We start from the raw sequence: 19,949 nt of genomic DNA on the forward strand, positions 1-19,949 counted from the left end.
GAATGAAACGTTTCGATAACCGCTTAATCAGATCGCTTCGGACGCTGTTGCGTTCGGGAACGTGGTATAAACGCTTTATTTCTCATAAACAGGGCGGTGCGCACGAGCAAACGCATTGCGCATCGACCCATTTTGGTGCCATTCCTGGTTTTTGTTCTCGCTGCATTGCCTTTCCGCTCGTTTTCACACCTTTTCTTGGGCAGGAGATGAAAGAAAAAACATATTATTCATTTAGCTGACACGTTTTCTCCAAAGCAACTTACAGTGTTAGGTTATAATTATTTACCCATTTATACAGCTGGGTAATTTTACTGCAGCGGTTTAGGGGAAGTACCTCGCTCAAGAGTACAGCCGGAGGTGAAGCTCCAACCTGTGACTTTGGGGTCCACAGGTAGCAACTCTACTACACTACCAACTGCTTGATTATCCTCACTTGAATACTTTTCTCTGAACAGCACATTCCCATGCTTTCAGCACTGCTTTCGTGACACCAGAACTTTGGATGGTAGGAGATCCTGAGCAGGTAACAAAGGTAGATACACCAGACTTGGGCCTCACCTACTGTATGTACTGTATTCCATCCAAAAGAAAGACACGTATTTGTTTGTCTCTCAGCCATGAGATTGTCCCCCCGAGATAAAAGTCGCCATCCAGCACAACGGAAGAAGTGTCCTTGGGCCGAGAGCATTTTATCCTTGGGGAGTCGCCGATACCTTTCGCTGGATGCCAGTGTTCCAATAGACGTTCATCATGAATGCTGTCCAAGAATCCTTCTTTGCCCCATCGGAGCCCAAAGCCGTACGTGCTGCAAAGGTGATCATGACAGGTGATGTGATGCAAGCTGCTAGTGTAGTAGTTAGAGCTGCTGCCTTCGGACCCAAAGGCTGCAGGTTTGCTCCCCACCTCTGGCTGTAGTACCCTTGAGGAAGGTACCTACCCAAAGTTGCTCTGGGAAAATTACCCAGCTGTATAAATGGGCAAATAGTTGTTGATAGATTAACATTGTAAGCTGCTGTGGAGAAAAGCGTGAGCTAAATGAATAAAGGTAAGTTTGTGGTGCTTGAGGACATCAAGAGAAAAGTGGATCTGAAAGAGATGCATTCTGAGAACTTTCTGAATATCGAGATGGACTCAGCAGTCCTGAGGCAGAGAGGGAGTGCATTCCAAGAAAATGTTGTTTGTTTTTTCACCCCTTATGCGTGGGACCACCATGGGGCCAGAAGGAGAGGACCTAAACAGTCTGGTTGGGGTGTAGCGAGTGATCAGGTCCTGTAGGTGCCGGTCGAGCAGATCTGTTGATGGTCTTGTAGGCCGTAACCAGAGTCTTGAAATTGATGAAGGAAGGTAAAGGAAACATACACAAGGCTTCTGTAGGGCAGATGTAATACTATAGTACAGATGTGGACATTGCTGAGCTGGGAATTTTCTTTCCTCGCTTGTCTCGCATGTATTTCACTTCAGGACTGAAATTGAGATTAATGTGAAGGGTGTGCAGTAACAGTGACAGCATGTAGTACATGTACTGTGTGTGTTTTTCATGTTTCGTTGCTCAAATCAGAGACCAATGTATCAATCTATTTCATTTAAATTCAATATCTTTTATATACAGGGCCCTTACTGATTTTTATAACGCGTTCCATAATGGTTGGGGGAAATACGATAAAGACGGCATTGATCAAGAAGTGCCACAAAGACGCACGCACAGACACATAGAGCCATATACACACACATTAATACAAATGATATATGTGGTTCATGTGACATAGAGAAAAGATGAGGAGCTAATGCCATGTCCAGTCAGAGCTATGAGTAAACCTTGTGAAATGTGTGTCAGATAAACAGGATCTCTGCCTACTAACCTCAATGTAGACGTGTCACCAACGTTCATCATGTGTGCCATTTGCATGTTTTTTCAGATGTTGTCCGTACCAGATAAACAAGCTGCTCGGCTCTCTGAGACAAAAGAGGTAGAGCTGGACACGCGAACCTGGACAAGTCCCGTAATTCGTCCTTACGTTTGTTCGTTTATCCGATGCTTTCGGAGTTCTTTGCCCATTTATGCAGCAGGGTGACTTCAAGCCAGTATCTGGTCTAAGAGTATTATAGCGGGAGGTGGGATGTAGACCTGCCATTTCTGCGTTCAGAGTCACTAACCGCTACGCCACCTGGTGGCCCTAACCAGCTCTGTAGGATCCACAGTGGTAAAGAGAAAGTCCCATCCAAGGGCAGTATGAGGGTGCGCATCGTGTTTAATGGACCGGGGTGGTCCACTCCCAGGATGGCGGGGCTCAGGAGATGGTGGAGGGTGGTCTGCTGATCTCACGCAAGGATCCTGTCTCAGACAACAGCGGTTTTGTTTAGATGTGAAATCCAGCATCATGACAGCGCGCTACAGTAAAAGGGCAGGCGAAAAGTGTCCGGGCGCGAGCCCTCTCAACTTTCTATTTGGTGAACAAATGAGACCAATTCACGACTAGTCAGCGTGAATGTGTTCCGTCCGTACCGCCCGATGCGCGGGATCCGTAGACGTTTCCCCGTCTTTGCCGACCGAACAAAAGCGGCGCGTGGCCCGGTTCAGGACCGTGTGGATTCACTGCTAACTGAAGGTCAGCTTGTTGTCAGCGTGGGCCTTGGAGCTCTGCGACCGACATGCTAATTACTGACGTGACAAACCCAGCTTTTGTTCTCTTGCAGCAAAATGCGTCACCAGCCTGCTTCTGGGCCATTGAGCCATGTAGCCTGCTCATTTTTCATATTCATATCCTACACATTACTCATCTTTACAGTTGGGTATATTACCGGGTCAGGTTCCCTATTTGAGGTTAGCAAAGCGGGGCCCCTTCCGGCACTTGACCCCATATCTTTCTGGCCGCAAGCGTGCTTCCTCACGTTTCGCTACCTTGAGCCCCGCTGGCTGCTGGGATCTTCAGGAAGCTGATGATCTGAGCCCTGAGCCGAGAGCTGAAAGACAGGCTTCTCGGCAAGCTTTAGCCGAAAGCGACGTTCCAGACAACGTAAGTCCAGCAGCGCGAGCGGCTCGTGACGATTCCTTCTGTGCGTCCTGGCTGTTGACGGCAGCAGAACCACGTTGCGAAGGTGAAAGGTGCTGTTGCTCCCTCCGGTGCGGTTCCTCCGGGTTGCCGGTGACGCAGAGCTGGTGCTTTGGGTGCGTAGGAGGAGGACCGACCTCTTCGGGTCTGCCCGGAACCACTGCCCAGCAATGCAGGGAAGAAGAGAGGAGGGAGCCGAAGGAGCACCAGGCCGGGGGTAGGGTCTCGGATGAAGCGGGAACGACCGCTACGGACGACCGTCCCGGAAACGACCCCCCGGCACACCGACGCCAGCCAGTCACCGGATCTCCCACATGACTGCTGCGGAGAGGCCCTAAATCATAATGATACCTTGTTCCCCCGAAGATAAACGGCTCTACGTCTATCGCTCCTCCTTTCTCTTTAGTATGACTCAGACCGCTTTCATGAAACGGTTGCAACTGAGCATATTATCCAGCGAACGCATGAATGCAAACACACAGACGGAGACTTGGGTTCGCGAAATCGCAGTGGGAAAGGAGGCAGGATAGAGGTACGAACGGCAGCACGTATTAATCAGAGGGTGACTCACGACGCCGGGTTTAGCTGATAAAGGGAGGCGAATCGGAGCGATGAGTCAGAGCAGACGCCGCGATGAAGGCGTGAGCGAATCCAGGAACAGCTGACTGACTGCACTGGTGTGCACAGGGCGGGCATGGATGGGCGTGTGTGTGTGTGTGTGTGTGTGTGTGTGTGTGTGTGTGTGTGAGACAGTGCGTGTCAGTATGACCAGTGTACATTTTGTCTGCAGTGGCTAATATGGGCACTCCCCAGAGCCACAGACAGGTGGATCAGCCAGGGCACACGGTGTACAGATACTTTTCTGACCACTCTGGCTGTAAACACACTGCTCTGTATCTACACCCTGACAGCCGCACCTCAAACAGTGATGCAATATATCACACAAGTGTCACATATTCACAGTGCGTTTATAGACTAATGCAAATGCATCCAGCTGAGAATAAATAATATTATAGCACAGGCCATGAGTATTTGCCATATGTTTTAGGTCATTTTGGAAGATATGAAAGGGGGGGGGTGTGGTGGCGCAGTGGGTTGGACCAGGTCCTGCTCTCTGGTGGGTCTAGGGTTCGAATCTTGCTTGGGATGCCTTGCGATGGACTGGCGTCCCATCCTGGGTGTGTCCCCTCCCCCTCCAGCCCTCTGCCCTGTGTTGATGGGTTAGGCTCCGGCTCCCCGCGACCCCCGAATGGGACAAGTGACTCAGACAATGTGTGTGTCTGTGTGTGTGGGAGATATAAACGATTCAAATTGAGGGACAGCGCAGTGGGGCAAGTGGGCAGTGCAGGTTTGCATGTGAATTCAAATCCAGCTCGGTCTGTGATAAGTTTGCATGCCCTTCCCATATTAATGCGTATCCCATAATAACGCTCCCTCCCGCAGTCCAACGCATTGTGTTGCAGGCAAACTGATGACTCCAGCTTGCCCCGGAGCGTGTGATTGCCCCGTGGGCTCCGGACCACGGAAACTCTGCCTCGCACGGGCCGTTATTAATAATGGACGGATGGATGATTTTCAATTCAGTTTGTTTTCGTAAGGCATCCTTCCTGTCCGTTACCTGTTACCAGAAGGCCCTCGCGGAATGCGAGGGGACACGAACCGAGAAACGTCAGCAATAATGACAAGTGGCAGGAGTGTCAGAGTCACAGATGGAAATGCAAGCCATTAACGGTACGGGGGGCTGCCGAGGACAGCAAAAAAATCTTAATGTTAGAACAGGATAAAACTGGCGTCTTGGATCCAGGACCCAAAGCCCTTCGGGGATGTGCCGATGTCGCAGAGGGTAGAGGCAGGACGGAAACAGCAGCACACGGACGGGGAGGGGTCGTGACCTCAGCCCTGGCGTCCGCTGCGGCTCTGTAGCCCTCCGAACCGCGTGCCGTCGGCCCGGCCTCAAAGCTCGTGCGATGTGTCACACGGGAGGCGCTCTTTATCAGATGAGCGCGTTGGATACTCCCCAGGCCCGCTGAAGCGCAGCGGGCCACTTCCTCTGCATAAAGGCCAGAGAAGGTCTCGACCTGGAGTTTCCTCTGTAAACACGAGATTAAAATAAGATATACGGAAAGGTGGCTCTCGCTGCTGTTACACCCTGGGGGTTTTAGTCGTCGGCTTTTATAGAAAACGTGGCCATCTCCTTTGCAAATATCATACCGCAGCCCTTCTGGTTCCTGCTGTTATCTGACTCCGCATGTGAAGACGTGTGGTTAAGAGAAGCTGCCTTACCTGTTTTTACCCGGCCACGTACCTCTGCATTGGTTTGAGATTCGTACCTTTCTCACGGCTGCAGCAGGTACCTTTGTTATGTTTATGGTTGGGTGTTTTATTAGAAAAGGGGTTGCGGTGGCGCTGCGGCGGAGGGGGTTTGGCCGGGTCCTGCTCTCCGGCGGGTCTGGGGTTCGAGTCCCGCTTGGGGTGCCTTGTGATGGACTGGTGTCCCATCATGGGTGTGTCCCCTCCCCCTCCAGCCCTGTGTCCTGTGCTGCCAGGTTAGGCTCTGGTTCGCCACGACCCCGCTTGGGATAAGCGGTTTCCGTGTGTGTGTGTATTATTAGATCAGTTCGGGGAAAGCTTGTGTGCATGTGACTGGGGTAGAAGGTATGAACTTGTGCATCGCTGTGTGAGGCGTGGTGGCGCTCGGTGTGTGAATGCTGATGAGAAAAGAGGCGACGGTGCCGCTGCGTTTACAGTCAGAAGGGTGGTCAGAGCTGTAGACGTACCCCGTGTGCCAACACTGAGCTCCCTTTCTGTCTCCGAGAAGTGAAAATGCACTCAATAAGTCTGGTCACCCACACACACACACACACACATTGTTTGAAACCGCTTGTCCCAAGTGGGGTCACGGTGAACCGGAGCCTAACCCGGCAACACGGGGCGCAAGGGACACACCCCGGACGGGACGCCAGTCCATCACAAGGCACCCCAAGACTCGAACCCCAGATCCACCGGAGAGCAGGACCCGGTCAAACTCGCTGCGCCCACACCCCCTCACTGAATAAGTCTCTAATGCTCAAATAAGATATTACATACTATGGGTAATATGAGAAAAATGTCATTTTTCTGTAATTTGTATATTATTTTTATCGAACCACAGCGGTTTTTGTATGTTTCCAGAGGACGTTTCCGTCAAGAATGACTGTAAACCCGTACGAAAGGACATTACAGAGGCACCCCCACGCAGACAAAGTGTCGTTTCGAAGCTCTTTCGGCGTTTTAAAGAAAAGCCAAATGTCTTTTGTTTGTTATCCGCTACCGGCGAGACGGAGTCGCGAATAATTTCTCACATTAAATTAGGAAAACCTTGAGAAAAGACAGCAAAGAAACAGGGAGGCGTGTGTATATATGTGTGCCTGCATATCTGTGTACGTGTACGCATGTGCGTCTCTCCAAGTACGTCTCTGTGTGTCTGGGGGGGGGGGGCGGCGGCACGCTTTCTCCCCACACGTGAAGGCCACACTCCGTGCACCCAGCCTTCACGTGGCCCCTCGCTCCCTCCCTCCTCCTCCCTGCAGCTCCCTGACACTCCCCCCGCTGTGCGGCGAGGCCTCCCATCCCTCCGCTACTGCCACCACACACACACACACACACACACACACACAACTCCCTCTTCCTGGAAAAAACGCCAGTCTGGAACTTCGAGGAATCGTTTTTCTTCCAAGTTTGCACCCTTTTCCCTGAGCTCCTGTTGATTCCCCATCCTGTGATACTGTCGCGTTTACCGGCCGCCCGAAACTCCTCCGGCATTAAATGCGCCGGAGGACCGGTTCGGCTAAACACGCGGGGCGACCTGCTGTTCATGCCCATTGCAGGGGTGTTGCAGTCGATCGCGCCATCGTTGGCCGCTGATCCGGAGTCCGCTGCTCTCTGCTCCGCCGCCCACCGAGCGGAGCGCAGTGCCTCGGAGCGTGCGGCTCCAGGCTTCGGGTCCGCGCAAACATCTCACACGTGGCATCCGCACACACCCGAGGCTGACCGCTCGCCGCCTGCATTAACGCCTTCGCTTCGATTCGTATCTGCGAACGGCACTCTGCTGCTTCTGATAATACTCGAAATGGGGAATTCGAAAAGCGATATTTCGGTCCCCGTCAGAGACTGTAAAGGTCATTGCCGATGTTATCATGCGGGCCGACATGCAGCCTTGCGCTGTAGGCAGGGCGAGGCTGCGTGAAGGTTACGGCGCTGGTATCTACCCCTTTGTCTGGCTTGTCTTCGAGAATTCGGAACAGGTAACGTATCGGAGCAGTTCCTCTCCACTTCTGTCCCGTTCCGTTAGCGTCCTCAGGAGTTACATGCTGAGACCTCCCTGGATGGTGCCGTCGGTCCCGCCTTCCACCCCCTCCTCCTTGCCTGTCTGTGAGGCTAACTGGCAAAAGCGGCATCCTGAGAAAAATCATCCTCAAAATGTTGATGTCAAACATTAAACTCTGTTTGCAGCAAATTACTAATTTACACTGTTACTACTGCAGCCCCTGGGTAAGGCTGACAGTAACATCACGAGCAGTCCACCCATCAGTTGTCAATAACTGCCTAACGCTAATGCAGGGTTGTGGTGGTTCAGAGCCTATCCTGAAACCAGGGTGAGCCAGAGTACACCATGAGTGGGATGCCAGTCCACAGAAAGGCAGTCGCACTCGTTCATTCACTCACGCATACAAACAGAAAGAGAAATTTAAGTTCGCCAGTTCACCTGAAACTGACGTCTGTGGCACGTGGAAGGAAGCCCCTATAAACATGCATGCTCTACGTAGACCGAGCCGGATTTGAACTCACATCCAAAACCCCAGCTCTGCATCTGTAAGGCCCCAGCGCTACCCGCCGCACCACTGCGGTGCCCTTTAATGCAAGCTATATATTTCCGACGTGGCCTGTGGATTGTGTGAGGAAACCAGAGCATCCAGAGGACACCCACAAGAGCACAGGGCGGATGTGGAAACCAACTTTCAAACCCACATCTAACCCACAGCCCAGGAACTGCGAGGTATCAGCTGAATCGTGAGTAACTGTGTGGGCCGGTAAATATTCGAATTAGCACAAAAAACATCAATGACCTGCTGTAAAAAGAGTCTAGAATTCCCTTTTCACTTGGCAAGTCGTTCTGAAAGCAAAACGCTCTCAGACTCCTTATTAATTGCTTTAAATTCATGCGGCATTTGGTGTTTCCAATATTTATTCCACTATGTGCGTGTGTGTGTGTGTGTGTGTGTGTGTGCATGTATAAGCACTGTTTCACTCTGTTGCTTTGAGAGATGTCAAGTTGCCCAGAATGAGAACGAACAAGAAGGCCAAGATAGAAGGTCCACAACTTCTGCTGAGCGTTTCCAAACAAGCGGTCAGCAGGCTGGACAGAGCTTGAGCGGGAAAGCCGTTGACGAGCCGTCCAGAGCGCGACCGAACAAAGCCGTCAACGAGCCGGACGAAACGCACCGAGAACGCGGTCGACGAGCCGGCCGGACGGAGGCGGTAAAGCGGAGCTGGCGGAGATCCCGGCTGAGCGCGGCCACGGAGGGCGGCGAATGGGCTCCAGCAACCCCACCGCTCCGTGTGAGCGCCCGGTCACATGGCCCCCGTCCAACAGCCAAGGTGCGGAGATTATCCAGGAGGGCTGCTCAGGGTGTGCGCACCCTCCTCTCTGCTCTCTGCAGTGATTTAAGTGCTGCTGTTTCTGTCAGTTACAGTTACCGCGTTCCTCCTGCCACGTGCCGCCCCGCCCTCATCTCAGTGCTTCTGGCGATGGCGCTACTTGCGCTGTGATATTTCACAGCGGGAAGTTAAGACAGATGACCGCAGAACTCCAACACAACGCCCGATGTGAGAGTGAGCGCGCGCGTGTGTGTGTGTGTGTGTGAGAGATTCTGGGACTGCTAGTCTGCTAGGGAGAAAGACAGAGGCGTGTGTATACGCAGCTTTCTCCTGCTTCTGCACGCATCTCCTCCCATACAGCTTAGCTTAAATTATTTCTTTTTTTTGCAAGGTGTCTCGCATTGAATAGGGGGTGCGATGGCGCAGCGGGTTGGACCGGGTCCTGCTCTCCGGTGGGTCTGGGGTTCGAGTCCCGCTTGGGCTGCCTTGCGATGGACTGGCGTCCCGTCCGGGGTGTGTCCCCTTCCCCTCCGGCCTTATGCCCTGTGTTGCTGGGTTAGGCTCCGGTTCACCGCAACCCACCTTGGGACAAGCGGTTTCAGAAGATGTGTGTGTCACACTGACTGGGCAGCAGCTTGTCAAGAGTTGTTTAAAGTGTAAATTTGGACAGTTTGTGGCTTTCGTCAAGGGGGTTTTCCTGCCAAACAGTCGTGGAGTCTCTCCTCTTTCGTCGTTTGTCTAGAAAGTACCTTCAGAGTACATGATGAAATGCGGCCGCTCGCGCCGTGCTCTCGGCAAGCCGGACTCCGGCGAGCAGATGGGGTCGCTAACACAAATCTAGGAGATAATCGGGCTGCGGGTTCCGCCGGCACATGTTCCTCAGCATGAGCCGGGCGTTGTAGACAAGACCGCTGACTTCACGCTGCTTTCCATCTTCAGCGGGAGCCTGGGCCGTTCTCTCCTCTCCGTCTCCGCTTCGTTGCGAACTGAACGAGAGCCGACCGACGGTTTAGTGTCGCGGTGCGGAAAGTCATTTTTTGTGCTCGTATTTTAACGATGTTGCGTGTGCGAATGTGTATTTGGATATTGCTCTGAACGAACCAGCTGTCAATGGACCGAATTTTTCTCAGCTTGCCTCTCGGTGGATATCAGCATCAGTTCTGTCTCACAGATGCACCTGTACCGACTACTGTTTGCGTGTATGTACAGTGTTGTGCAAAAGTCTTGGGCACTTGGATGTTTCACAAAAACATTGGTTTTAGATGGATATTTAATATCTCCTGCATTAGTGTCAACGGGAAAGAGCATATTTTAGATTTCCAAGCATTCCTTTTGCAAAAAGTTACAGTATTACAGTAAGGGTTTTGTATGTCGTTAAAGAAGGATCACACACACACACACACACACACACACACACACACAGTCTGAAACCGCTTGTCCCAAGTGGGGTGGCGGCAAACCGGAGCCCAACCCAGCAACACAGGGCGCAGGGCTGAAGGGGGAGGGGACACACCCAGGACGTGACGCCAGTCCATCACAAGGCACCCCAAGCAGAACTCGAACCCCAGACCCGCCAGAGAGAGGGACCCGGCCAAACCAGCCACGACCCCGCATTGCACCCCCCTACATATATAATATATAATACATATTTATATGATATAATACCTAATAATATATGTTAATAATTTATATAATACATAATATAATACATATTTATTATACCATATATATATACGTATTACAAGTAAATAGACAGTGCTGCTTGAAAGTATGTGAAGCCTTTGCGTCCTTTAGTTTTACCGCAAAACGTTTATTTAATGAGAAGCAGCGTTTCTCAGGACATAGCAAGTGTGTAATCACAATTTCCGTATGTTGCTTTAGAGGAAATGATGCGTCTTGCGGAAAGACGCAAGTAGTGCAGGTGCAAAAATAAGTGAAGCCCAATCGTATCGGTTAAACCAAGTAGGTTAAGTAGAATCAGGTGTGCAGATCATAATAACTTGTCCACAGGATTCATATAAATTTTAAGCAACTAACATGATAATAAGGAGCACGGCCCCCGGGTGTGGGGTGAAGGTGTCATTGTTTTCTACACCTTGTGCTCCTAAATTGCAATTATGTTTAGATTTGGTCACTGGGAAGGCCATAAAAGGAATTTCACTTGGTAGTTGGTATTTATCTTAATGCGATTAACCTGTATGCCTTCTTTTGTGACTTTGTTTTACTTACTAAAGATCTTGAGTTGCGTTTCTGTTGCTCTCCGTTTCCAATATTTTGCCCGGCGCCACGTTTGAGAATGATTAGAGAAAAAAAGGGATGTGCTCCTATCCATAAATAAGGGTTTGTAGATTCAAATAATATACACACACACACTTTCTGAACCGCTTGTCCCATAAGGGGTTGCGGGGAACCAGAGCCTACCCGGCAACACAGGGCGTAAGGCCGGAGGGACACACCCAGGACAGGACGCCAGTCCGTCGCAAGGCACCCCAAGCGGGACTTGAACCCCAGACCCACCGGAGAGCAGGACCTGGTCCAACCCACTGCGCCACCGCACCCCCCCTTTTACAAACATATATTAGAAAAATGTATTTTTGGAACCTCTGTAGTGCTGCGATGGTAGGAAATTCTGGACTTCTCTACTTATCAAATTTCTTCTAAAAGTCCTAACTTGCCTGGTATGACTGATTCAGTGGGATGGAAACATGGAGCCACACACACACACACACACACACACACACACCATCTGAAACCACTTGTCCCGTACAGGGTCATGGGTAGCTGGAGCCTAACCCAGCAACATAGGGCATAAGGCTGGATGGGGAGGGGATGCACCCAGGACAGGACACCAGTCCATCACAAGGCACCCCAAGTGGAACTCGAACCCCAGACACAGGAGAGCTGGACCTGCTCCAACCCACTGTGCCACCATACCCCCTTAACATAGAGCCATTAAAACACTATTTATGAGATAAATACGTACTTCAACGTGCAAAACTTTTTCAACAAGTGATGTGTGGTGTACCACTCAAAACAACAGCATTATAATAATAACAATATTAAATCTGCTTACATTTACATGCATGGCATATTTACAGCATGTGCATTCAAAATTGAAATAACTGAGAATATATATTTTACAAGTGAGCACAACATAATCAGTGTTTTCTACGAAATCTCATTTTACTTTGTCTAAAAGTGTATTCACTGTGTTGTCAGAAATATGTTGCTTCTACAGCCATGCAATAAGAATTAAATTTTCATCAACTTTTATTAAAAGTGAAATAAAAGAGTTTCCATTAGCCTACAAATCATACCCCCTATCAACCCATTCAGGCCATTGTTTTATAACTTCAAGGCCACATTTTTTTTCTAAATACTTCAGATTACTTTATTATTTTATTACAGCCATGCTGGTTAACAATACCAGCCTTCATAAAATTTGCATAGAATGTCGGAAAAAAATAACAATTTTTTTAGTTTCCGATGAAGAGCTGATGCACCGCATCTGAAGTAACGCCCCCCGCCCCCCACCCCCCGAGTGCAGTAAGTTTGTGTACTGACCACACCCACAATACACTCCTACACAATCAGTGTTTTTCAGTACCGTGTGTGCTTTTCATAAAGCCTCCGTTTGCCAGGCTGTCCCATGCCGAAGGCTCTGTACCAGTGCAAAACATGACCCTGAATCATTACAGTCTGATGACCCTTCATCCTCACTCAGTTCTCACCTCTGATTATGAACTTCTAGGAGACACTTAAATTCCCGCTGGAGCTGTGTATCAGGTAGAGGACACATTCTTCCTGTTCATATCTCCTTCATCCTCTTGCTTCTCATGTTCACATCTCGCTGAGATCACTAATCCGGTAGCCAATTTGGTACCTCGTTCTTCCCTGGTGCCTTCTGGGCCCGGTGAGCCTGTCGGACTGTGACAAAGGGAGGGTGTGACAGGGTGAACCTCGAGTGGCTAAAATGCTTCCTTTGTCCAGCTCCAGCATCGTCCCACAAAAATAAAGCCCCGAAGTCTGGCTGTCACCGAAGCCAAAAATCAGGCCTGTTAGCATTCTGTCACCGCAGCCCCCCTGGCCAAGACTCGGCCAGAAACAACTCCTGGGGCCCGGACAGTGGCCCCGGCCAACTCCAGCAGAACTGGCAACATTTGAAGGACAGGGGACTGGTCTATAGCTGCCTGAGCTACTGCTGGTAGAACAACTGCCTTTGGACCCAAAGGTTGTAGCTTTGAGCCTCACCTCTTACCCTGAATTGCTCCAGTAAAATTACCCAACTGTATAAGTGGGTAAATAATCGTAACCTCAACATTCTAAGTTGCTTTGGAGAAAAGCATCAGCTAAATGAATAAACGTAAATGAGCAGGTGGGCCAGCAATATTCCATATGTCCTCTACACAAGGACTTCTGCACACCCAAGAAAAATGCAGTCTTTCAGAACTCCAGATTGCCTTCATAAACACAGTTGTATTAAATCAAAGCTGCAGACTCTTCTCACAGCCAACCTAAAAATGCCACGGAAATAGCTTACCCAGCAACATCCATGCTGCACACCGCGGCCTTCTCGCTATGCGCTATGAATTTAATGGTGTGTACCGTCACTTCCAAGATACACACTGAGACTTTCATCGCATATAATATGACTTGCCTGGTACATACTGTGGCTTGGACCTTGTACACTTTAGGGGAGACGAGCTCTGGTGAATTAGATCACAGCAGCTCCTGACTGTGAGCCACCAGACCTGCTGCGCTGACAAACCGTGGCCAACAACACAACTTATGCGTTGTTTTTATTTCTGCAGTGTTCATCACAGGGAATGAATCATTTGTGCCAAGAGGAGCCTCAGCTGAGAATAAAGCCCAAACGTAACTTCATACCTTAGCATGGCAAGCCTGTCCTGGAGTTTACAGCACAAACCTTTTCTCCACATCGTGAGCCTACGTGATATCGGTCCAGATCTCTGCACTCATCATAGCAGGACAGTAGGGGGCGTAGTGCTTAGAACTGCTGCCTTGCACTCCAAGCACATAGAGTCAAACTGCTCATGCTGTAGTTCCCTTCTTCATGGTGTTTACATGATCTGATGCGGTCAACATTACCCAGCTGTATAAATGTGTAAATCATTCAAAGTTTGATGAAGCTGTTTGAAAATGTAGTATCAGCTAAACAAATATAAAGTACTGGTTTGTACTCAAGTCCAGGTTTGAACCTGAATCACCCTCCAGGAGCCGAATGACAGGCTGAGACCAATTCGCAGTTCCCAGATCTCGTTCCACGTCCCTGAACGCAGACACGATTCCCAATATCTCTGACTCGGTACAGGTTTCCGTCCGTTCGGCGTTTTCCCGCCACGTTCATTTTAAAATGATGGTAAATGAGGCAGCGATTGATGTAATTCAGAGGAAGGCAAAGTGTTTGAAAAGAGAATTCCTAAATTTGGGACAGGGCTTTCTTTCCCTCCTCAGTCTTTGAGTGCAGCTTTATATGGTCAGGATTCTTGGGAAGAGGGGAGCGGCGGCGGGGTGGGTACGAGAGCAGGGCCACAACCTGGAACTGCGATGACCTACTTCGACCAAGCCCCTTTCCTCGCGCACGCCCAGTCCGGTGAAGAAGCAGCAGCCGGCTAGCAAGGGTTCACGCCGGGTCGCGGCTGAGAAAACATGTTTGCTGGAGGACGTGGTGTGGAGGGGGGGAGATCGGCACGGAGAAAGGGGAGCTACTGACCTACATTCTGCGCTCCACCCCTTCCCTCCCCCCCCCTCGGCCACTGGAGCCCTGCCCGCTGCCAAGTTGTACCGCACGCCCTGGCCCTCCGCAAAAGCCCATGTGCTTATTTAGCACTTATTGAAAAGTCCCTTTAAAAAGTTATTTACTCAATGAGCTGAGGCTTTCCTCCAAAGCACCTTACAATGTTAAGCTACTTACCGTGATTTACCCATTTATACAGCTGGGCAATTTTTACCGGAGCAATTCAGGATGAGTACCTCGCTCAAAGGTCCTACAGCAGGAGGTGGGATCTGAACCTGACTCCTTCACATGGAAGGCAGATGCGCTACTCACCACACCACCTGAACAGATTATTTTTTATGCCCAATTTCAGCAGGACAGTCAGGACAGATCCAGATGAAGACTTCCGGTGCGCTGAGGTTTTATTTTATTAGGGGACCGCTAGACATTTTACCTCTTTGTTCGCATCCCCGGTTCTCCATTCCTCTCCTCTTAATCATATTCCCTGCTTCTCCCCCTTTCTGGTACCCCAGCTCTGCACAGTTTGAAAAGTGACCTATTTTTTAACCACCAAACGAAAAAGAAAGAAAGGAAAAAAAACACAAGCAGGAGAATCAGGCTTTACAGCAGCTGTAATTCTACTTTGAACCCGGTCTCCCTGACAGTGCGGCTGCCAAATGGGCCGCGCCGAGGGTTTCTCTCGCATTCCTTCACCCCGAGACGCTGGGAACGGAGGCAGCCGGTGCGATGCACTCTGCCCCGAAGCCACTGGCTTTAAACACGCTCAAGAGCAAGCCAACAACGTGCATTTTACAGATGTGCTCGGATGCAGCGGACTCTATGAGAAAGTCGAGAGCAACGCCAATTCGCGGAGAACTCTGTTTGCAGCCCATCTTCGACAGCAGCAGCCGAGGCTCCGTGTTTCCCGCGGTTGCGTTGGATCCTAGGACAACCCGGGCCTAAAACACTCAAAGTAATTGTTCATAATCAGCAGGCTTACATTTATTCATTGAGCTGATGCTTTTCTCCCAAGCAACTTACAATTAGTTATACTAATGGACAATTTTGCTGGAGCAATTGAGGGTAAGTACCTTGCTCAAGGGTACTACAGCCAGAGGTGAGGCTCAAACCTGCAACCCTTGGGTCTAAAGGCAGGTGTTCTAACCACTACACTACAGGCTGCCCCCTGAAGTCTCGATGCTTGTAGCGGCATGACTTTAAATGTGTTGTCATTCAGTACAAATATTGTCGATTTGGGGAATTCATAACTGCGTGGGAGTTCTTTCATAATTATATTGCATTGTTACCGAGGACAGATTTGCGTTCGAATTAAAATACTGTTTCTCCTTTAGCCCTTTCCAAGCAGACGCTGCAAATTGGCCTCAGCTGGTAATTATTTTTCCAGCTGCCAGTATTAATTTGGCCCTGAGAGGGTTAAATCATTCTGTAATCCACTGTGATGGAGTCACACACTGGGTTTGAGTTAAACTGCCGCTGAGACTAAAGGCGCACGAAACAGCCAACGATCAGGATTGCCGAAATGAGCCGGAACAGTCCGGAATTCTTTTGTTTTAATCTGTCAACGTGACTAATTCACGCGCGTTATCATCCGGGGCCTTCCGCCTTCCGCTACGGGACGACAAAATCATTCACGAAATTATCCCTGGATATTTTAACCGCGATGTGTCCAACAATTGACGCTTTCATGTTTTTTTTTTTTTTTTTTAAGAAAAATATCCGGATTTTGCAGGATCTAACAACGACTACGCACGCGTGTGTGTGCGTTCACGCGTTGTTTTCTTACAATTTTTTTTATCTGCTCATCCTTTTTCCTATTGGAAACAGTGCAGCATTTCATTTCGAGGCCTTGCTCTGTGGTTTTCATTCAAGGAAAACTGGACCGAGGAGTCTTGGGCACATGCCTAACATTTTCTCATGGAGCCAAACCCCACATTTCCCTTAAATTGCATGACTGATGCAACAGCAGTCTCGTACGTTCGAGCCCAGTAGTGTTACACAACTGTTTTTTTTTTTTTTTTTTAATCGAACCAGGATCTGTCTCACTTTAACGGGAATGTAATTTGAGAGCGAAAGATAGTGAGCTCTTTGTTTTCTGAGTAGGTGCTCCGTACAGCGCCCAGCCCCTCTGCGCTGCCCCGCCCTGAATGTCTCTGTTCTTGCGCCCCACACAGTGTTTGGGTCTCTCACCTACTTTTAAAGCACCTTGGTTGCGTAACCAGGTTGCCGTATGCTTCGGATGTCCAGCGCCGGCCAGCTATGTCAGGCAGTAAGTGCGACGGACATACCGGTGGCTCTGATGCTTGCGGGTGCCAGGAATATGGGGCGAAGCCCAAGGCCCGGGGGGAAGGAGGAGTTACAGTGCTGGGAAAGCGTGTCGCAACTGTGCCAAGAAATAGAAACGCACTATTGTTAATGGGCAGTGTCCGCATTTTTGCTTAATACTTTGTTTGACAAAATGCAGCACAAAGGTAGATATTCCATGAGGGACAGTTTACGTAACATCAATTATGTGATTTAGCTGAAGGAATCCTGAACCACGATGGGTGTGGTGGTGCACCGGGCTTGGCCTGTGTCTGCTCTCTGGTGGGTCTAGGGTTCGAGACCTGCTTGGGGTGCCTTGCGATGGACTGGCGTCCCGTCCTGGGTGTGTCCCTTCCCCCCTCCAGCCACGTGCCCTGTGTTGCCGGGTTAGGCTCCGGCTTGCCGTGACCCTGCTTGAGACGAGCAGTTTTAGCAAGTGTGTGTGTGTGTGTGTGTGTGTGTGTGTGTGTGTGTGTGAGAGAGAGAGAGAGTGTCTTGAACCATGGTGTTGTCTAAATTTTAGTTATCTAATCAGAAACCAAGTGTAATCAGTGTGATGTATCTCCCCAAGGCAAAGACAAACAACATGATTGTGCTCCAAAAATCCACTATGATTAGATGGCAGAAAATGAAATCTGCAAAATAAACTAACACGGAACTTATGCAGTGTGTTTACATTTATCTTCAGATGTGTTCAACATTAAAATAATACGGCAGCATAAAAGGCACATTTTTGTTATGTGGGATTCTTGAAAACCCGTAACGTATTGTCTACGAACACAGCCGTCCAAAGTAACACAGTTAAGGATTTCCTGGGAAAAATCTTTATTTAGTGACAGTATAAGAAACCAAAAATATAAAAACCAGCTGCAAATCTGATTATGCGGATTGCTTTTTATATCGTAATTTTCCGTAATCATCTGATGATGTTCGTGCCATTATTTCTCAGGTTCGTTTCATCGCCCAGCAAGAAACAAAGCTCTTCGCGCTCGTTTTGACTTATCCGACTCTGCGTCCAGCCACAAATAGCAGGGTGTCGACAACTACGTGCCTCATATCCCCCTCAAAAGTCATGGTAATAATGTCAAGCCTCTTGGAGGACGCAGGTGGCCCCATGTCACCGGCTGGTGGCCTCTCTCACATTCGTCCCGTGGCTCCGACGGAAAGCCAGGTAACCCGAGAGCCCCGTTCTGCCAAGCGTGTCAGCGTTTACTCCGCAGAAGCTGCCCTGTGACGTACATCGCCTTCTCCCTGCGGCCCTGCTCTCCGTTCCACTGCCCCCTCCGCACCCAGTGCCCTATTTTTCCCTTGACCTGTTTTTAAGGAGCTTCCGCATGCTCCGCTTGGGTCCAAAAGGCCACGGAACGAGGAAGAGCAGCCGAGTCCGCCGGGCGCGCCGGCCGTCCTGGAACTTTAAATTCTTCGCCATGGGTGTCGTGGCGACTGGTGGATCGCCGCTGGCCGTGACTCACGCGGGCACCGATGGCCGCGGCTCAGCACGAGCCTGACGAAAGGAGGAGTGCGGGAGGAAGGCGTCCGTTTTCGAAGAGCTTGCTTCGCATGCAGGCCGCGCTCAGGGTGGCGCAGTGCGCCGGGCCCTCGGGCCCCGGTCCTTCAGAGGACATGAACGCAGACCTCTTCCGCTTTCAGGCTGTGCAGAAAACCAGTAATAACCCCTGTCATCCCACTCCCAGAATTCCAGTTGACCGGTTGTGCAAGGTTCATTTCACACTACATTAAATTGTCCAAGTTACTGCTATAATGCAGTACAGCTTTTGTCACTCTTACACGAGATCGTATCCTCATATGCTCAAAAAAAAAAAAAAATACTCCGTATGTCAGTGGTTAACAGCATGTTGCCAAAAATTTGCACTTTAGGTTTTAGGTACAAAAATAAAATAAGAGGAACAACAGTGTTAAGCAGGGCTGTTTTGAAGTACGGCACCCTTAGCCATTCTTGAGAGCTGCTGAAGAACGTTACGCAAGGCTGGAGAAATGCTGGCGGCAGAAGTGACGGGCTCTTTTATTAATAACTGAAATTAACAGCTGCGGCATTAAATTTGGAAGAAGGGTTCAGGACGGACAACTCATAGCGCGGATTCAATTCATACCACGCTCACCTCTCTGGACGGTGGAAAGTGGAAATTATCACCATGTTCCAAACTCCTGCTCGTAGGTCTGAGACAACAGCCAACGGATAATATTGCATAACGGAAGTCACCTTGAACGAAAAGAATCAGCTGAATGCAAATTAAATTTTAACTCGGAAATATTCATTTTGACACATATATTCAGAGAGACTGAGAAGAAGTGATTCTGGTTGAAAGAAGCTGTTGGGAGAATGTGTGTCTGTCAGTGACACAGAGACCGAGTGGGCCATGGGCCATGTGTGTGTGGGTGTGGGTGGGTGTGTGTGCCCATGCCCAACACTGTCTAGCAAGTCTGCGCTTGGGATGATAGGGACTTGAAAATAGGCCACAGTTAGCTCAGGAATGCGAACCGGGGGCTTTGCCGGTACACGGCCCGCCTGCGTGTTACTGCCGCTCCTCTCCTTCCAGCGAACTGCAGGCTCTCCAGGAAAACGGAGGGAGAGGCGAAGCTCTGGATGAGAGGACTGGGAGCACGTTACCAGGCACAGCTCACTCTTAAAACATGACTTCAAACTTTTGCTGCGCAAATACATCGGGGAAGAGGTCATGTTCATAATTCTACCGAAGTGAAATACGTTCGATAGCCTAGCAGATGCCAAGAATTTGTGAAAAACAGAAGGTTATCTGTCTTTCTTCTCTGACTCAGTGATAGGACCCCATTTACTTCCAAAAGCACCGGCTGATGTGACTCACGGTTAAGAAGAACCATCGGGGATCTCCAGCAGCAGGTAGTGGAATGCGTCCGTTGGGTCAGTTTCAAGCACTGCAGACATGGCCTTCGCACACTGCTTGAACAGAATCTCAGAAACTCCACCGTTCAACGAAGACAAAATGAGGACTCAAGCGTAGGATTAGTCTCAAGTTGAACAATTTTATTTTTTTTTGAAGTCCACCCATCTTCACCGCTGACGTTAGTGTCTTTACCTACTTCCCCAAGGGGGGGGGTTTGTGGGTGATGCCACCAACAGCCCCCGACATCATTACTTTGAACAGGACACGTTTTCTCGGAACCAAGGACACACAGCACTGCCGAAAACGTTGCTTTGGAAGGGG

Source organism: Scleropages formosus, chromosome 20, assembly GCF_900964775.1.
Source record: "Scleropages formosus chromosome 20, fSclFor1.1, whole genome shotgun sequence".
NCBI classification, from domain to species: Eukaryota; Metazoa; Chordata; class Actinopteri; order Osteoglossiformes; family Osteoglossidae; genus Scleropages; species Scleropages formosus.